General features: G+C 35.6%; 1 long non-coding RNA gene across 1 annotated transcript in view; it reads right to left on the reverse strand.

The window, feature by feature from the left end:
- Nucleotides 1-2,258: 2,258 nt before the first annotated feature.
- LOC138157752 (uncharacterized) overlaps nucleotides 2,259-15,053 on the reverse strand; it is a 48,142-nt gene continuing 35,347 nt past the window's right edge. The window contains exon 3 of the long non-coding RNA XR_011167448.1: nucleotides 2,259-3,737. This is a non-coding gene — a long non-coding RNA (uncharacterized lncRNA). The remainder of the gene's footprint in view (nucleotides 3,738-15,053) is intronic.

Here is a 15,053-nt window from a genome sequence, read left to right on the forward strand (position 1 = left end):
AGAGAGAGAGAGAGAGAGAGAGAGAGAGAGAGAGAGGAGAGGAAGGAAGGTAGCAAAGAAACAGAGAGAATTTTGGGTCAGGGAAACAACTGTGGAAACAATGCAAAATATTTGGAAAGCTATCCAGAATCAATAATTATTTGTCTCACTCATTTAAGGTACAAGAGAATGCTATAATGTTTTTCATAAGTTAGGAAATGATATTATCATTGGGCTGGAAAAGTAGCATGGTATGATTGTGGAAATCAAATTCGAAGTATCCCCAAAAGTCACTTAAAAGTTATTCTCTCTTTCTGTCTTTGTCTCTGTCTCTCTCTTTCTGTCTCTGTCTCTCTCTCTCTCTTTCTCTGTCTCTCTCTCACACACACACACTAAACACCGCACAGTCTAATTAGTAGTAATTAACAGAATATATTAAAATTGGTATCTACTTAATATACATATATATTTATGTACATACATATTAGAATACAAAATTTATTCTTGTTTGATCCCCAAAGGATTTTCACTCACTTTTACATTGTTTCTCTTGACTTCTGTCTTTGATCTTCAAAGTTTCTTTGGAGTTCAGTTCAGGATTTATATTCCTTTTTGGCCCTGTAGACTTATTCTTAGTTTAGCTGGCATGTGAATCTTGGTTGTAAGATTGTCCTAAATATCATATGCTGAACTGCCCCCTTTTTACATTCATAGCTATTAAGTCAAGTGTCATCTTGCCTGTGGCTCCTTGGTATTTGAATTCTCTCTGAATGCTTGCTGTATTTTTTTTCTTTCACCTGAGGGCTCTGAATTTTGGCTATAATGTTCCCAAAATTTTTCATTTGGGAGTTCTTTCAGGTTTGACCAGTGTATTCTTTATATTTTCACTTTCCCTCTTTTTTTGAGATCAACTGAGTTTTCATTTATGATTTCTTGTAATATTATATTTAGACTTTTTTATGGTAATGACTTCCACATAGTGATATATGAATTATCTGTCCTTTATCTGTAGGGAATATCTTGGTTTAATTTGGATCCTATTTGGTTATTTATTTGATTTCTTAGTGTATTAAGTAACTGTAGTATTTCAGGATCAGAGACAGATTTGACTGGCTACCCACAAGCTTTCAATGCTTCTAGATAGCTGAATAAAGGAAAAAAAAATTATCGATATCTTCATTGTCTGAACTACGTTCCTGACCTGGGTTTGTGTTTGATCACCACATTCATCAGTTTGCCCTCATTGAAGTTCCAGTAGATGAATGCTACCTTATATTCGCAAGGTGAAAGCTTTCCATTTCATTCTGACTGAAATTCAGTCTCCACTTTGGCCTGGGTATCTTATCTTGTTTATTTTGCTACAATCTTCAGACTAGGATGAAGTCAGAAAGTGAGCCTTATGTTTTTCTGGTGTCAGAGTTATATGGTTGCTGCTTGATTCTTAACTAGTCTTTGTCATTAGTGCCTGTAATCTCTCCTTACCTAGGGACATTACAATCATCTCTTCTTCAAATCAGCATGGAACTGGGAAACAAAACTTAACAGAAAGTGACAAAGATATAAGTTGATACCTGTTGTCCCCCGGTTGAAAGGCAGATTTCTCAGAGTGGGGATCCGTTTTTTTACCCTGGTGAATAGCAACTCTATCTAAGTGACATACAATGTGAGGCCATTTCTGATTAGACTCCGTCATCAATGTTTAAAGACCTTTCTTTGCCAATTTCTTATATGTAGTTTTTGTACGTACATATATCACATATATTTATGACATGACTATATACACATGCATGTACATGTATGAATACATTTCCACATATAAATATATACATATGAACATTGTATGATATAATATATTGTATTTGGTGCATCTTTCTATAATTTATGTGCATATACATCATATTTGTATATGTGTAAAATGTGTATATTTTGTGTGTATCTCAAAGTACTGGAAACTGAGGGGTATTCATCAATTGTGGATATCTGAACAAATTTTGGCATTTGTTTATAATGGAATGTTATTGCATCATAATAAATAGGGAAGTTTTCCTAGAATCCTGAGATTTTTATGAGCTGATACACAGTTGAGTGAGCAGATTAAAGATAACAATTAATGTAATATCAAGTATATTGTAAAGATAAACAACAATGTTGAAAGACTTAAGACTTCTGATCAATGCAGTGTTCAACCAGCTCACCTCCTGAGAGACAGATGATGGATATAAGATGCAGAATGATACATATATTTTTATACATGGCTTAGCATATTTCCTGGTACAAAGTAGATGCTTAAAAATGTTTATTGTTTCATTCATTTTGAATTTGTTTTCACAATATGCACTTTGTTACAATCATTTTCTTTCTCTCATTTTTAATAGGGGATGTAGAGGAAAGAAAAATAATGATTGTTATATTTTTTGAAAATAAGAAAGGGAGCCAGTTATAATTATAGAGTAGCTGAAGTGCAGGTATTTAGCTTTTGGAGTGGCAAAACTTAGAGCTTGGGGTTTGTGCATATATCTGTGGGAATTGGGGAAAGATCATGATAGTTTAACGAGATCCCAACCTCTGGTTCTATAGTAAGCTATAAAGATTGGGACCATACATTACCCTTATTGTCTTTCCCCAATATAATAAAGTTAGGGACCAATGGCAAGGGGTGAATAGTCACTTTTGTCCTCATTCTTCTCTGAATTTTGTCAAAACATGTTTTCTGGGCTTCCCTATAGATTATGAAAGTAAAAGATAGTGTTCATGAGAAAGGGATGGGGATACAACATGACCTAGGGATAGAGGTGGAAGAGCATGAATAGTTCCATATCAGACTCACTATAAGCAATATAAGAATAATTTCTTTTTCTCCAGTCTCTTCTACTTCCAGCCACGGGAGCCATGGGGGAGCTGATATGGCATTTCCCTTTCCCCCCAAGTTTACAGAGTAGTCAACTTCCCCATGAAAAGGATTAACTCCTCAGGTCTTTGGGAAAAGGGGGATCCATCCACTGGCTACAAGATTAGTTGTGCAAACTGGAAGCACATGATACTGAATTTTACCCAGCATATACATATTTTCCATTGGAGATGTTGCCTGGTATTTCCATTGTCATGACAGAGACCATCTGGTATGCCAGTGTTCTCAAGAAAGACCTGAAGATGCAAAAGAACTTTTGTTGGGACATCAGGGAAAACTTATTGAACATGATCTCTCATTACATGTGGATTATAGGACTCAAGCTAAAATCCTCATAATACTCCTAAAATGTAGAATAATGCAAAAATGGAAGTTTGGAATTGTGAAAGATCCTTAGTCGTCATCTAGTAGAGTACACACTCTGAAAAAATGGAATCCTCATCATAATATACACTGTAAGTGGTGATTCTACCTGTGCTTATTTACCTCCAAGTTGATGGAATATGCCAGCAGTTCAGATGAAACATTCTATATTGGGTTGATTCTATTAAGAGACTAAGAAGTCTTTCTCAACATTAAACAAAAATTTTCCTCCTTTCCACTTGTCCTTATTCCTTCATGTCCCTCCTTCTAGACCCCAATAGAGCACCAACATATCCAAAATTCAAGCTTAGAGTCATCAGAAGAAGAAGGGAGGATCAGTGATAATTAAGGTTTGAGAATGGCGTGGAAAAGCATGAAGAAAATTTCTAGATATCATGAGATGAAGCAAGGTCATGTGGAAGGGAGTACCAGTCATTTTTCTGGGGCCTCGTGGGTTGATCTCTTTTCACTCTTTCCATTCCGTATCCTAGGACAGATAAAGGAAAGAGGAGAAGAGATATTTCAGTATTTTAGATCTAGATAAACAAAGACAGCACTTTTAACAAGATATAAGTTTGAAAAGAGTCCACATTTATGAATTTCTCTAGTGCTTTATAAAGTGCCAGGACTTTTCCGGTGGTGTTAATTGAATATAATTTTGTATGGCAAAAATAACACAGACCTGATTTTTTTTGTCTTTTTTTATGACTAACATAGAGTGATTAATGTTTGAAATAAATTGAAGGGTGTTGTTAATGGTGGGTATGGATGTGAGGACCGTCGCTGGGAGATTTGAATGAGCATAGAAAGGATAAGGAGAAGGGCAGTCTCTGGATACAAGTGCATTCTGTCTAGATAGACTGACTTCTAGTCCTACATCTTAGTGGACTCCAATAGGAAAATTCCATCAGGGGAGCAATACTACACAGTTAGTACAATGGCATCTTGTACTATTTACCTGAATTGGTATTTTCTCGACCTCCTATAGACTCCAGTGCATACTGCTTTAAAGTCAATCTTACCTCATTCCTAAGTCACATACTGGCCTAACTGTGAGTTTTCAGTGATAAATCTTCTATTGACTAGGTGCAAACACTAGATTTTTCTCTCCCCTACCTCTAATCAGAAAACACAAGAATCACTTGTATGGATATTGTATAATCACTCACTTCTTACTTCAGGCTCCCTGAACCTACCAGATATGACCAATTTCTAATCATTAGTGGTTGTTGCTAAAAAATAAAGGATGAATTCAATTTTAAATCATGGGAGACAAAAAACATCACAATTTTAACAAAGGTCACAGAAAAACTCCTTCCTGAATCAGAGAACTGAAGTGATTACAAAGATGTTACATTCTCCTTATTCTGGCAATTAAGATAGCCAATAGCTGCTGTGGTGACAAGAGAAGAGGTATGAGATAAGGGTTGGGTGGTCTATTCACACTTCTCCCCTATTTCCATCTTTGTTCCAGGGTGGGCACCTAAAATAGAGGAAGGAGAGAAATATAGGTGGCTGGGAAGAGGGGCTTTCCCATTATTTATGCTATTCTTTTTTACTTCATTCTGTTGAAGCATAGAAGACAAAAGGACTATTCGATGATTAGATTCTTAAGTCAACTACAAATACCTATGAAGCTAAACTGTGGTGTAAATGAGTTTCTGTAGATTGACCAGGACATCTAACAACCACTGACAGCACAAGTCTAAGTAAAAAAAAAAAATGTGTTAGAAAACTTAAATTCTGACTTCCTAATTATCATAATTCCCATGACTCTCTTAGGAATGGGGATAAACATCTTTTGTAGTTAGTGATGTTGTTTGTATTGTAATATGAGGTGATAGTTAAATATTTAAGCATCTTCATAATAGTTTGAAAATAAATACAATCTTTATTAATACCAAACATGTTTAGCAAACAAGGAGACTATGCTAGAAAACATTCAGATTATATCCTTGTTTTAATGTTTATTTTAATATTAAGAATAATAATTATTTTGTAAGTCAATAAGCTATAGCGGAATGTGTAATGGGTTTGAAGTTAATAGTAGCTGAATTCAAATGTTCCCATTATATATACTTGCAATGGACCCCTGAAAAAGTTACCTAACCTCTTGGAACACTGCTTCCTAATTTACAAAATGGGACTAATTACAACTCCTGTAAAGGAGGGCTACTGTGAAGAACAACTGAGATATACGAAATTTCATTTTAACACTGCTCTCCTTACTTACTATTCCTATGCCTACTACTACAAACATTTCTCCTCCTCCTCCTCCAACTAGTACTATTACTATTGCTGTTTCTTCTACCACTGCTACTACCACTACTACTATTACTACTACTACTACTACTACTACTACTACTACTACTACTACTACTACTACTACTTCTACTACTACAATTGCTATTACTACCACCATCCTGTTTCTATTTAAGGCTTGTATGGAATTATCATTGCATCAGGTAACGAATGTCTTATATGCATATTTTAGAGTTGAAGTTATTAAATTTCAGATTTTAAGTAAGTTACTCATTACCAAAATGCTAGTGAATAATTGCTATCAGATTTTGAACTTGAGTCATCTAAACCTAAGCATGCTTAAGATTCTCCTAGAAATTACAGCCATGGTGGTAGGCCATTAAGTCTAAATGAAATGGTCCTGCTACAATAACTTTCATTAGTGTATGGAACATCCAGTTAAAAACTCTATGAGTGCAAACCTGTAACTTATAGTGGTAGATAGTCCCCTTGAGTTCTGAGAGTTTAAATGATTTTCCCAAGGTTTTAACCATGGACATGTTTCAGAAGTTGGGCTTTGTAAAGCCAAGCAAAAAAGCAGCTCTACGGAGGAATGTTGCTGTAAACAACTTTAAGATTCTGATCACATAGTATAATGAACTCTCCATTATTCAGTAAAAAATTAAGAAAAAAAACATTAATAGTAACCAAATCAGAGCATTTACAATGTTATAACATAATAACATAAAAAACTTATCACTAAAGTGGCCACATTGTTTTCACCAAAGTGATCACATAGTTTTGAACCAAAGATATCATGCAGTAAGTCCTCACCTCAATCATCCTTAAGAAGCAAAACTTCTTAAGAGATACAAAGTACAATCATTCAGTAAGTCCTTAACTCAATAATCCGTAAGGAGCAAGCCTCCTTAAGGGACACACAGTACAAATGTCAAAGTTCTCCACCCCAGGTAACATTGTCTTAATTTCTCAGTCTTCTTTCTTCTTGACTAGAGATTTGTTTCCAATCATCCTTAACTCAATCATCCTTACGAGGTAAAAGGTATTGAGTACAAAGTTCTCACACCCCTAGGCCACACTAAAGCATGATCTTCTCAGTCAGCATTAAGTGCCCAAGGAGAGGTCTTTTCATCTTGACTTGAAACTGGCTCCCAAATTCCGTGGTTCCTCTTCCATGGTCTCAGCTGTTGCCTGAATTTACAAAACTGTCTCCTGGATTCAAAGGTAGGCACCTCTCATTTCCTCATCTAGTTTTTGTCCAACTCCCTGGCCAGCTCTTTGTCCAGTTCCTTGTGCAGGTCCCATTACATATTGAAGCTCATGGTGTCCAGTCCACCTAAAATACTTCACAGTTCCTGTTTCTGGGAAATCAAAGCTTAACAGAGCCAAAACAACATTCATACACATTGCTGGCACCATCATCAATTCATTTTCTGCCTGTATAATCAACACAGACCAGAAGACAGGGTCTCTGTCTGAGAAATCACCAAGCATCATCAGTATGGTCTGATGACCTATGAAATACCCCTCCTAGGACTTCTATAAACAGACAACAAGAAAATCCTCTTTCAGGGCTTCCAGTAAGGTCCCAGGGTTACTGCACAAAGTGTCAGAAACAAAAATGAACACAGACAGAACAGACAAACAGAATTCTGGCCTCCCCAACTGTTCACCTTCTCAGTTCTGTTCTCTCCCAGCTTGGGCTAATCCTTAAATATGGTCATTAGCTCCTCCCTGTTCCATCCCTTCCTGTTGCATCAGCAAATTCCTCCCACTGTGGGTTTCACAATTTCTGTTTCTTCACAAAGACCTGATATAATCATGGGCAAGGCTCAACTGAAACAAGGAGCTAAGTACTTATTTGTTTGCCATCGCAGGCTTGAACTCAGGTCTTCTTAATCATAAAACTGAATTCATTTTACTTTCGAACTATAAGGCAAAATCTCTTGGGTTATTGTTATGGAATAAATTAATTTGCTTAACGACAAAGACAAAAACCCTGGGATTCTATTTTGTCTTACAATAAATTTGATACCAACTTTATAAATAAGAAATTTTAAAATGCTTGAGAGGACCCCAGTACATACAGTCTGTCTCCTTGTTAGGATACAGATAACTCTTTCCAGCAACATAGCATAGCAATTTCATACCTATGATAATATGAGTTAGGAGCACCAAGAAGCTGTGGTTCCCAGTAGAATGAACATCAAGCAGAAATGTCACCTTTCATCAACAGACTTTCAGTAAATATATTAGTTAATGTTCCATCTTTATATCTTCCCTCTCAGTGCTTCCTAGTTATAGATAGGCATGTTTAGACATAAAATAACATTCAGCAAAATGATGATATCCCACAATTTTGCAAAGGTTCCATTTGCTTAAGATCTTACTTTAAGCACCATATCCTTTTCAGCTTTTATAAACAAAAAATCCTCATTTTGCACAGCTTCTCCCTAATAAATGCATCAATTTACCTCTGAGCAATGAGTCTGTCTCCTGTCTGAAGTGAGGAATCTAAGATTAAGTTCATTTGGGTTTAGGGGTGTGACATTCTATCTTGCCATTGGCAACTTATTATAATGATCAAATGAAGCAGAAGATGTTTCTCTATAATGTGGACAACATGGGAAAACACACATCAAACTGGAGTTAGGGCATGTGGGACATCTGATAATGTGTCAGTGTCTGCAAATTAAGACCCCTGTCTCAGCAGATAGGACATAGTCTTACATTATCACTGCAGCTGAGCACATGGAAATAGTCTTTTTAGTAATATGCATCATGAATTATTTATTAAGCCTTTATGAAGTGTTTAAAATATACTAACTATAATTTACAGCACAAGTCTAATCCCTCTTTTACATGATAACCCTTCAAATAACCACTGAGAGCTGTCATGCCCCTTCAAAGTTCCATGTTTTCCAGGCTAAATGTCCCTATATCCCTCAACTGGTTCTTATGGCCCATTTTTCCTTCTGATCATATTTCTAGGGATGAACTCTGACTCCAGAACAACACCCAAAACTAAGCAGAATATTCTAGATGCACTTTGATTAGGGCAGAGTAAAGATGCACCATCACAGAGTACAGAGGATAAAAGGGCCTTATTCTTAGAAGTTTTGTCCTCTGAGAACCCAAGATCACATTGGGCTATAGGACAATTCTAAGACACTGATGACTTATCAGACTTATCATACTGATGACTTATAAGACACACTGTGTCTGCAATGCACTATGTGTGTATGTATATACAAATATAGATATCTATACATATATATTTATATACATATGTATAGACACATTGTTTATATGTGTATATATGTGTATGTCTGTGTTTCTCTCTCTCTATATTCCATGCAGAAACATTTTCTATATTGATATTTCTCTATCTATGTATGTGCATTTGTGTGTCTACTAAAAGGGGAAAGAAAGAGACAAAGAAAGAAGGAGGGAGAGAGTAAGGGAGAGAGGGATAGACAGAGAGAGAGACAGAGAGAGAGACAGACAGCAAGAGAGAATGAGAACCTAGGTGGCATGATGGTACACTGGATAGATCATCTGGGCCTGGAGCCAGGAAGACTTGAGATAAAATTCAGGCTCAGACGCTGTTTGTGTTATTTTAGACAAGTCATTTAATGCTGCTTATTTCAGTCTCTTCATCCAAAAAATTATCTGGAAAAAATGGCAAACAATGACGGTAGCTTTGCAAAGAAAACCCCCAAATGGGTTACAAAGTGTTTTACATGCCTGAAAAAATGAGTAAACAGAAAGAGAGATATAGGTATTGATGCGTATGTATATATGCATATATGGGAGAAAGATAGATAGATTGATTGATTCTTGACGTTCCTGTCCCTTTCCTTCCTCCCAGATTTTCAGAGTTGATTTCTTTCTTTGATCCAAGTGCAAAGTCTTTTTTTTCCCCCCATATTCAGCTTCCTCTTATTTGGTTCTGACAAGAGATTACAGATTCTCAAGACCTTTTTGGAGTCTAATACCTTTTAGTATTTCATCACTCCCTTCCAGCTTTGAGTCAAGTGCAAATGTAATGATTTTTTTCATTTATATTATATAGAGGTAGCAAGGGGTAATCAAGATAGTGATTCCCTTAGACTGAGAAAGACTTGAATTAAAATTTTACCACAGACACTTAACCAGCTGGGTGACTCTTGGCCCATCAATTAAATGAGAATTCAGAAAAGGCCATTGGATTTGGCAATTAAGAGATTGTTTGTAACTTTTGAGAGAGCAATTTCAGTACAAGGATGAGAGTGGAATTCCAGATTTTTAAGGATCAAGAAGACAATGAGAGGAAAGAAAGTTGAGGTATCTATTGTAAATGACCTTTTCAAGGAGTTGAGCCACAAAGAGAAAAAGAAGAGATAAAAGGTCACAAAAATTGGGCAATAAAATTTCATTTTTTGTTTCTCTTTTTTTGGAGCAATAGGAGAAATATGGAAATGTTTCTAGGCAATATGGGAGGAACCAGAGGGCAGGGAGAGATTTAAAATAAGGGAAATATGGGAATCACAAAGGGGACAATCTGTTGGAAGAGATAGAATGAAATGGAATTGCTTGTGACAGCAGAGGGGTTAGCCTTGGAAAAGAGTAATACTGTTTAATTGTGTGAGACAGGGTTGAAGGAAAAGGTAGTGGCAGAAGAAATATGAATTATATAAGGTATCATTTTCTTATTTAGTTTAAAATGAAAAGACATAGGAGAGAGAAAAAATATTTTTTAATAGAAATATAAAAGTAAAGACAAAAAAGGCTGTTACTGTGTTATAAAATCCTATCATATTAGCTGCCTCTGCTGCAATCTTCACTATACATCTTTTAAAAATTGTGTTTGTCATTGTGTTCTTAATGAATCAACAATAAAACTCCTACACAAACAACTTCCTTGACAGTTATTTTTTCCTCATTTGTATCTTTAGAATCACATTTAGAATTTCCTTTCACTCCTGAGCTGACTGACATAGGCAAAAATTAAGCCAAGGAATACTACTAATGCTTCCAAAGAACGTTTTTTGAACTCTGTTTTCCCTGAATCAATGGTGCTTATCTAGCATATGTTTTAAGTGGCACAGTGGATACAATGTTGATCAAGGAGTCAGTAAGATTCATCTTCATGAGTGCACATCTGACCTCAGAGTCTTTCTACATGAGTGACCCTGGACAAGTCATTTAACCGTCATTGCTCAGTTCTTATCTGTAAAGAAATCTGGAGAAATGGCAAACTATTCCAGTATCTTTGCCCAAGCGGGGGGAGAGAGGTGTGGGATACCACAAATGCGTTCATGAAGAGGTAGACACAACTGAAATTACTGAACAACAAAACCAAAGCACTTAAGATTTCCTCTTCTCTATCACACATTTTAGGAGGAAGTGGTCATTCTCCAGCCCAACATTAATTTTTTGTTTATCATTTTAACCCAAGGAATATTTTCCTTCCTGTTAATCAGAACCATGTGAACAATAGAATTTCTTTTTCCTGTTTTTTTTTCCTAACTAATGAGTAATAAAATTGTCATTAATGCAAAGACAAGAAGTCATCTGCTACTCTGGTTTTGTCCCTTATATACCTTCCCAGTCTCATGTTATATTGCTTCCCTACATCAACTCTCTGTTCATCAAGGAATTGTTCCCTTTTTTTTCCATTCCATGGCCTGCTACTATATATTTGTATAGACAGTTGTGTAGTTCTGGAAAATATTTCCTGGTCTGTCTTGGAGAATTCCCAGCTTTCATTATCACCTTCCGATAATACCTTATATATGAGGCCTTTCCCAATGGGTCATTTCCTGTATTCCTTGTACTCCTCTTCCTAGACATCACCTGTACTTCCTTACACCAAATAGAGACAAATGAGGGCTTTGTAAATGGGGCAGTGGACAGTGATATATCTCATGTAAAGATGTTGTATAAGACAAGGAGGAAGGGGAGTGATTATATTCTTACCTGCAGTGAAGACTGTGTAATAGAAGGAAACAAGTATTAGTACAAAGGCAAAGAGAGAAGGTTTAGGAATAAAACCAGGACAAGACCAATGAGTAAAGCAGTGAAATTCAGAAGTCAAAAAGGTGGCAGGGGAAAAGACAAAAAATAATAATAAAAAAAAGAAATAATGCCATGAATAAATTATGCATAACTAAGTATAATTCCTTGAAAATCTGAGAATTTCTACATGAAACAAAAAACCTTTCATTCTCCCATATACACAATACAAAAAAAGGAGAAGAATCTAGATTGGTTCATGTAATGCTAAGAGGAATTTGAAGATCTCCCCTGCCCCTTAATAGGTCTAAGGGAATTTGAAGACCTTCCCTGTCCTTAATAGGCCAAATGTAATCACATGGAGCTCACATAGGGAGGAGCTTTTTGAAAGGGTAGAACAGAAAGGGTGGAGAAGGAAGTAGAAGGAGAGGGAGTCAGAGCTGCTGGGAGCAAGCAATGTGCAGTCTGAGCAGCTAGAGTGAGTGAGAGAGAAAGGCATTCCTGCTTAAGGGAGCCTGTTTTGTTTTGAAGGCTTGATGGAGGGAAGGCTTGGCAATGTTGAATTTTGCTACATTGGTTATGTGTACCAACTTCTTGGTTGCTATGATGAATTTATCTTTCTGGTTTGGGAATTCTGCTTTCTGGTATTTGAATAAATGCTTTGATTCTGTGCTCCATGTGGAGAGTCTGTTACATTTTGTGATTCACAACTACACCAGCATTTTCACAGCTGCCATGGGCACTGTGATTATCACATTGGCATTATAGCTCAAGAGTCAGTCAATTTTAATAAGTGCCTAGTATGTGCCAGACAGGGGAAAAAACAAACAAACAACAATAAAACTACACCTAAATAAATAAATAGTGAACTAATTTAAGGCAGACATTATGAAAATAAGAAATTTCAAATAAAGTACACAGTATTGAATGAGTTTTAAAATTATAAATTATTTGATAAAACATGATGGCAAAATAATCAAATTAGGAGATGCAATAAATTTGTGAGATTTAGTAAACATATTGGATGTCATTGTCAGAATTCAAAGTGATTTTGGTCAGCTAAAATATTGGGCTACATATAAAAAGCAGGATTTTAAGAGGGGGTAAATATTAGTTCTTATACCTAGACTGAAATGTAAATCAGCTTCAGGATTATAAGATGGGGTAGGCAGGATTCATCAGAAATAAATTTTACATCTTGAAATTTTACTGGACTTTGTATCAAGAGTATGATATCATAGCCATGAAAAGTAATCTTATTTTAAATTATGTTACATTGTACTGTCCAGAGGTAGGAAGGTGAAAGTGGTCTTCTATTGTTTGGTGAGATCAGATCAGAATATTACTAGAGGCAGTGGGAAGACACCTTGTCAGGTATGTTTTAGAGGTAACTACTATTCAAGGACAGATTAGGCTAAATGACCTTATTCTACAGAATCATGGTAATACCAAAGTTTCAAGATATGAAATACTCAAAAAGAGACGTTCTGGCTGTGGAATGAGAAAAGTAATATTTTCCTCTTAGTCTGAGGTTGATGTCAAGTGGAATCCAATGGTTACTTAATATGCATTTATAAAAAAGAGTACCAGCTTAAAAAATATTAAGTTACAGGGGAAATGTCTGAGCCTCACCAAATGAGAATGATGGGGAGTAAGCTCATAAATGTGTCCATGAAAAAAAGTTATAACCCTTAATGTAATTGAAATGCCCTAGTTGCAACATGAAAATGACATAATATGGCTTACTCTGGACATTTGTTAATCATAGTAAAAGGAAATTTTCATTGGATAATTGTTTTTGCCATTGATTGATTGTTTAATATTAATTGCTCTAATACAATAAAGGTAAAGAATACTGAGTCTTTCGTACAAATAAACATGTCTCAACCTACTCCTAATATATAAAGGGCTATCTAGAATATCTTAGATGTAGAATCAGGAATTATTTACCTAACTATTAAGGAATAAAATAAAAATAAATGAAAAATGTTTCCTCAATGTCAGTTGAATATTAATATCACTTGATGATGACCATTTGATTGCAATAATATTGAGAGCAAAGCATCAGAACAAAATGGCTCACCTCTGAAATGAATCTCAGGTTGCATCAGAGAAGCCTTTATTCTGAAGGGTAAGTTTCTTTTATGTATCAAGAAAGATAATTAAAACTATAACTGTAACTACATACATATGTGCACACATACATACACTTACACAATACATACACATAGATGGATGCATATTTCTATGTGTATATATTTGCATACAAATACTTTGCACATAACATATATGTAAAACTGTATAGGAATTTTAAATCAACATGTAAATATCAGGTTAGTTTATAAACAGATGCTTTCAGTCAGTCAACTAATATTTAAGTGCTTTCACAATTTGAATGTTTAAGATTCTGTCAATTAATCAGTCAATAAACATTTATTAAGCACTTATTATTTTCCAATTCCTGGGCTGGACATAGTGGATACAAAGAAAAAAAATAGGCTTTTTTTTTTCACTGAACTTGGAGCCTAATAGTGAAGTCTATATAAAACAACAATATACAGACAGGTTTAATTGGAGATAATAATTGGAGATTGAGGATGAGTGGAAAAATCTTCTTACCAAAGGTGGGAATTTAGGTGAGACTTCAAGAAAACCAGATAAGTAAGGAGGCTGAGATGAAGAGGGAGAGATTTGCAGGTATACATTAGTTTATGAAAATGTTTAGTGAAGGGGGATGCAGTATAATCTATGCATAGGAAGGAATCCAGTTGTACTGGACTAAAGGGCAGGAGGTGGGTGGTAGGGAGTAAGCTATAAAAATGAAAATATGGGATAGAAAGGGGCAGTTTATAAAGTGATATAACAGCCTGATGGGAAATTTTATATTTGATACTGTATGTAATAGGGAGCCAATGAGCCTTATTAGTAGGGATGACATGATCAGACTTGAAGTTTAGGAACATCAACTTGGCATCTAAATGGAGAACAGACTACAATGGGGAGAGACTAAAAGCAGGAATACCTCCTTAAGGCTATGTCAATTGCCCAGGCTTGAGGTAATAAGGGCCTGAAACAGGATAGTGGCAGTGTTAGAAGAGAAAAGAATTTGAGCAATGTTAGGAAGGTAGAAATGACAATCAGGGCAACTAATTGTAAATATAAGGCAATGAGAGAGAATAGGAAGTCGAGGATGATCCCTTATTTGTGAGTCATAGAGAAGTTAGAAAGAGAGGAGGGTTTAGTGAGAAAAATAGTAAGTACAGTAAAAGACATATTGATATGAACATGACCTCATTGAGAAACATATAGGGATTAAATGGAAAAATCCATTTCACAATGTCAATTAGGCAGTTAGAGATATGAGACTGGAAGTCTGGAGAGATGTTAGGGCTGGATAAATAGATCTGTGAAATATTAGCATAAAAATGGGAATTGAATCCATAGAGGCCAAGGAGATTACCAATAAAATAAGGTAGAAGAGGAAGGAATAATAGTGTAGGACAGAGTCTCAGGGGACATTGATATTAAGAGGGACTGGAAGAAG

Source organism: Petaurus breviceps, unplaced genomic scaffold, assembly GCF_028583685.1.
Source record: "Petaurus breviceps papuanus isolate PSGF00001 unplaced genomic scaffold, PetGlider_PUasm1.0 173, whole genome shotgun sequence".
Classification (NCBI taxonomy): domain Eukaryota; kingdom Metazoa; phylum Chordata; class Mammalia; order Diprotodontia; family Petauridae; genus Petaurus; species Petaurus breviceps.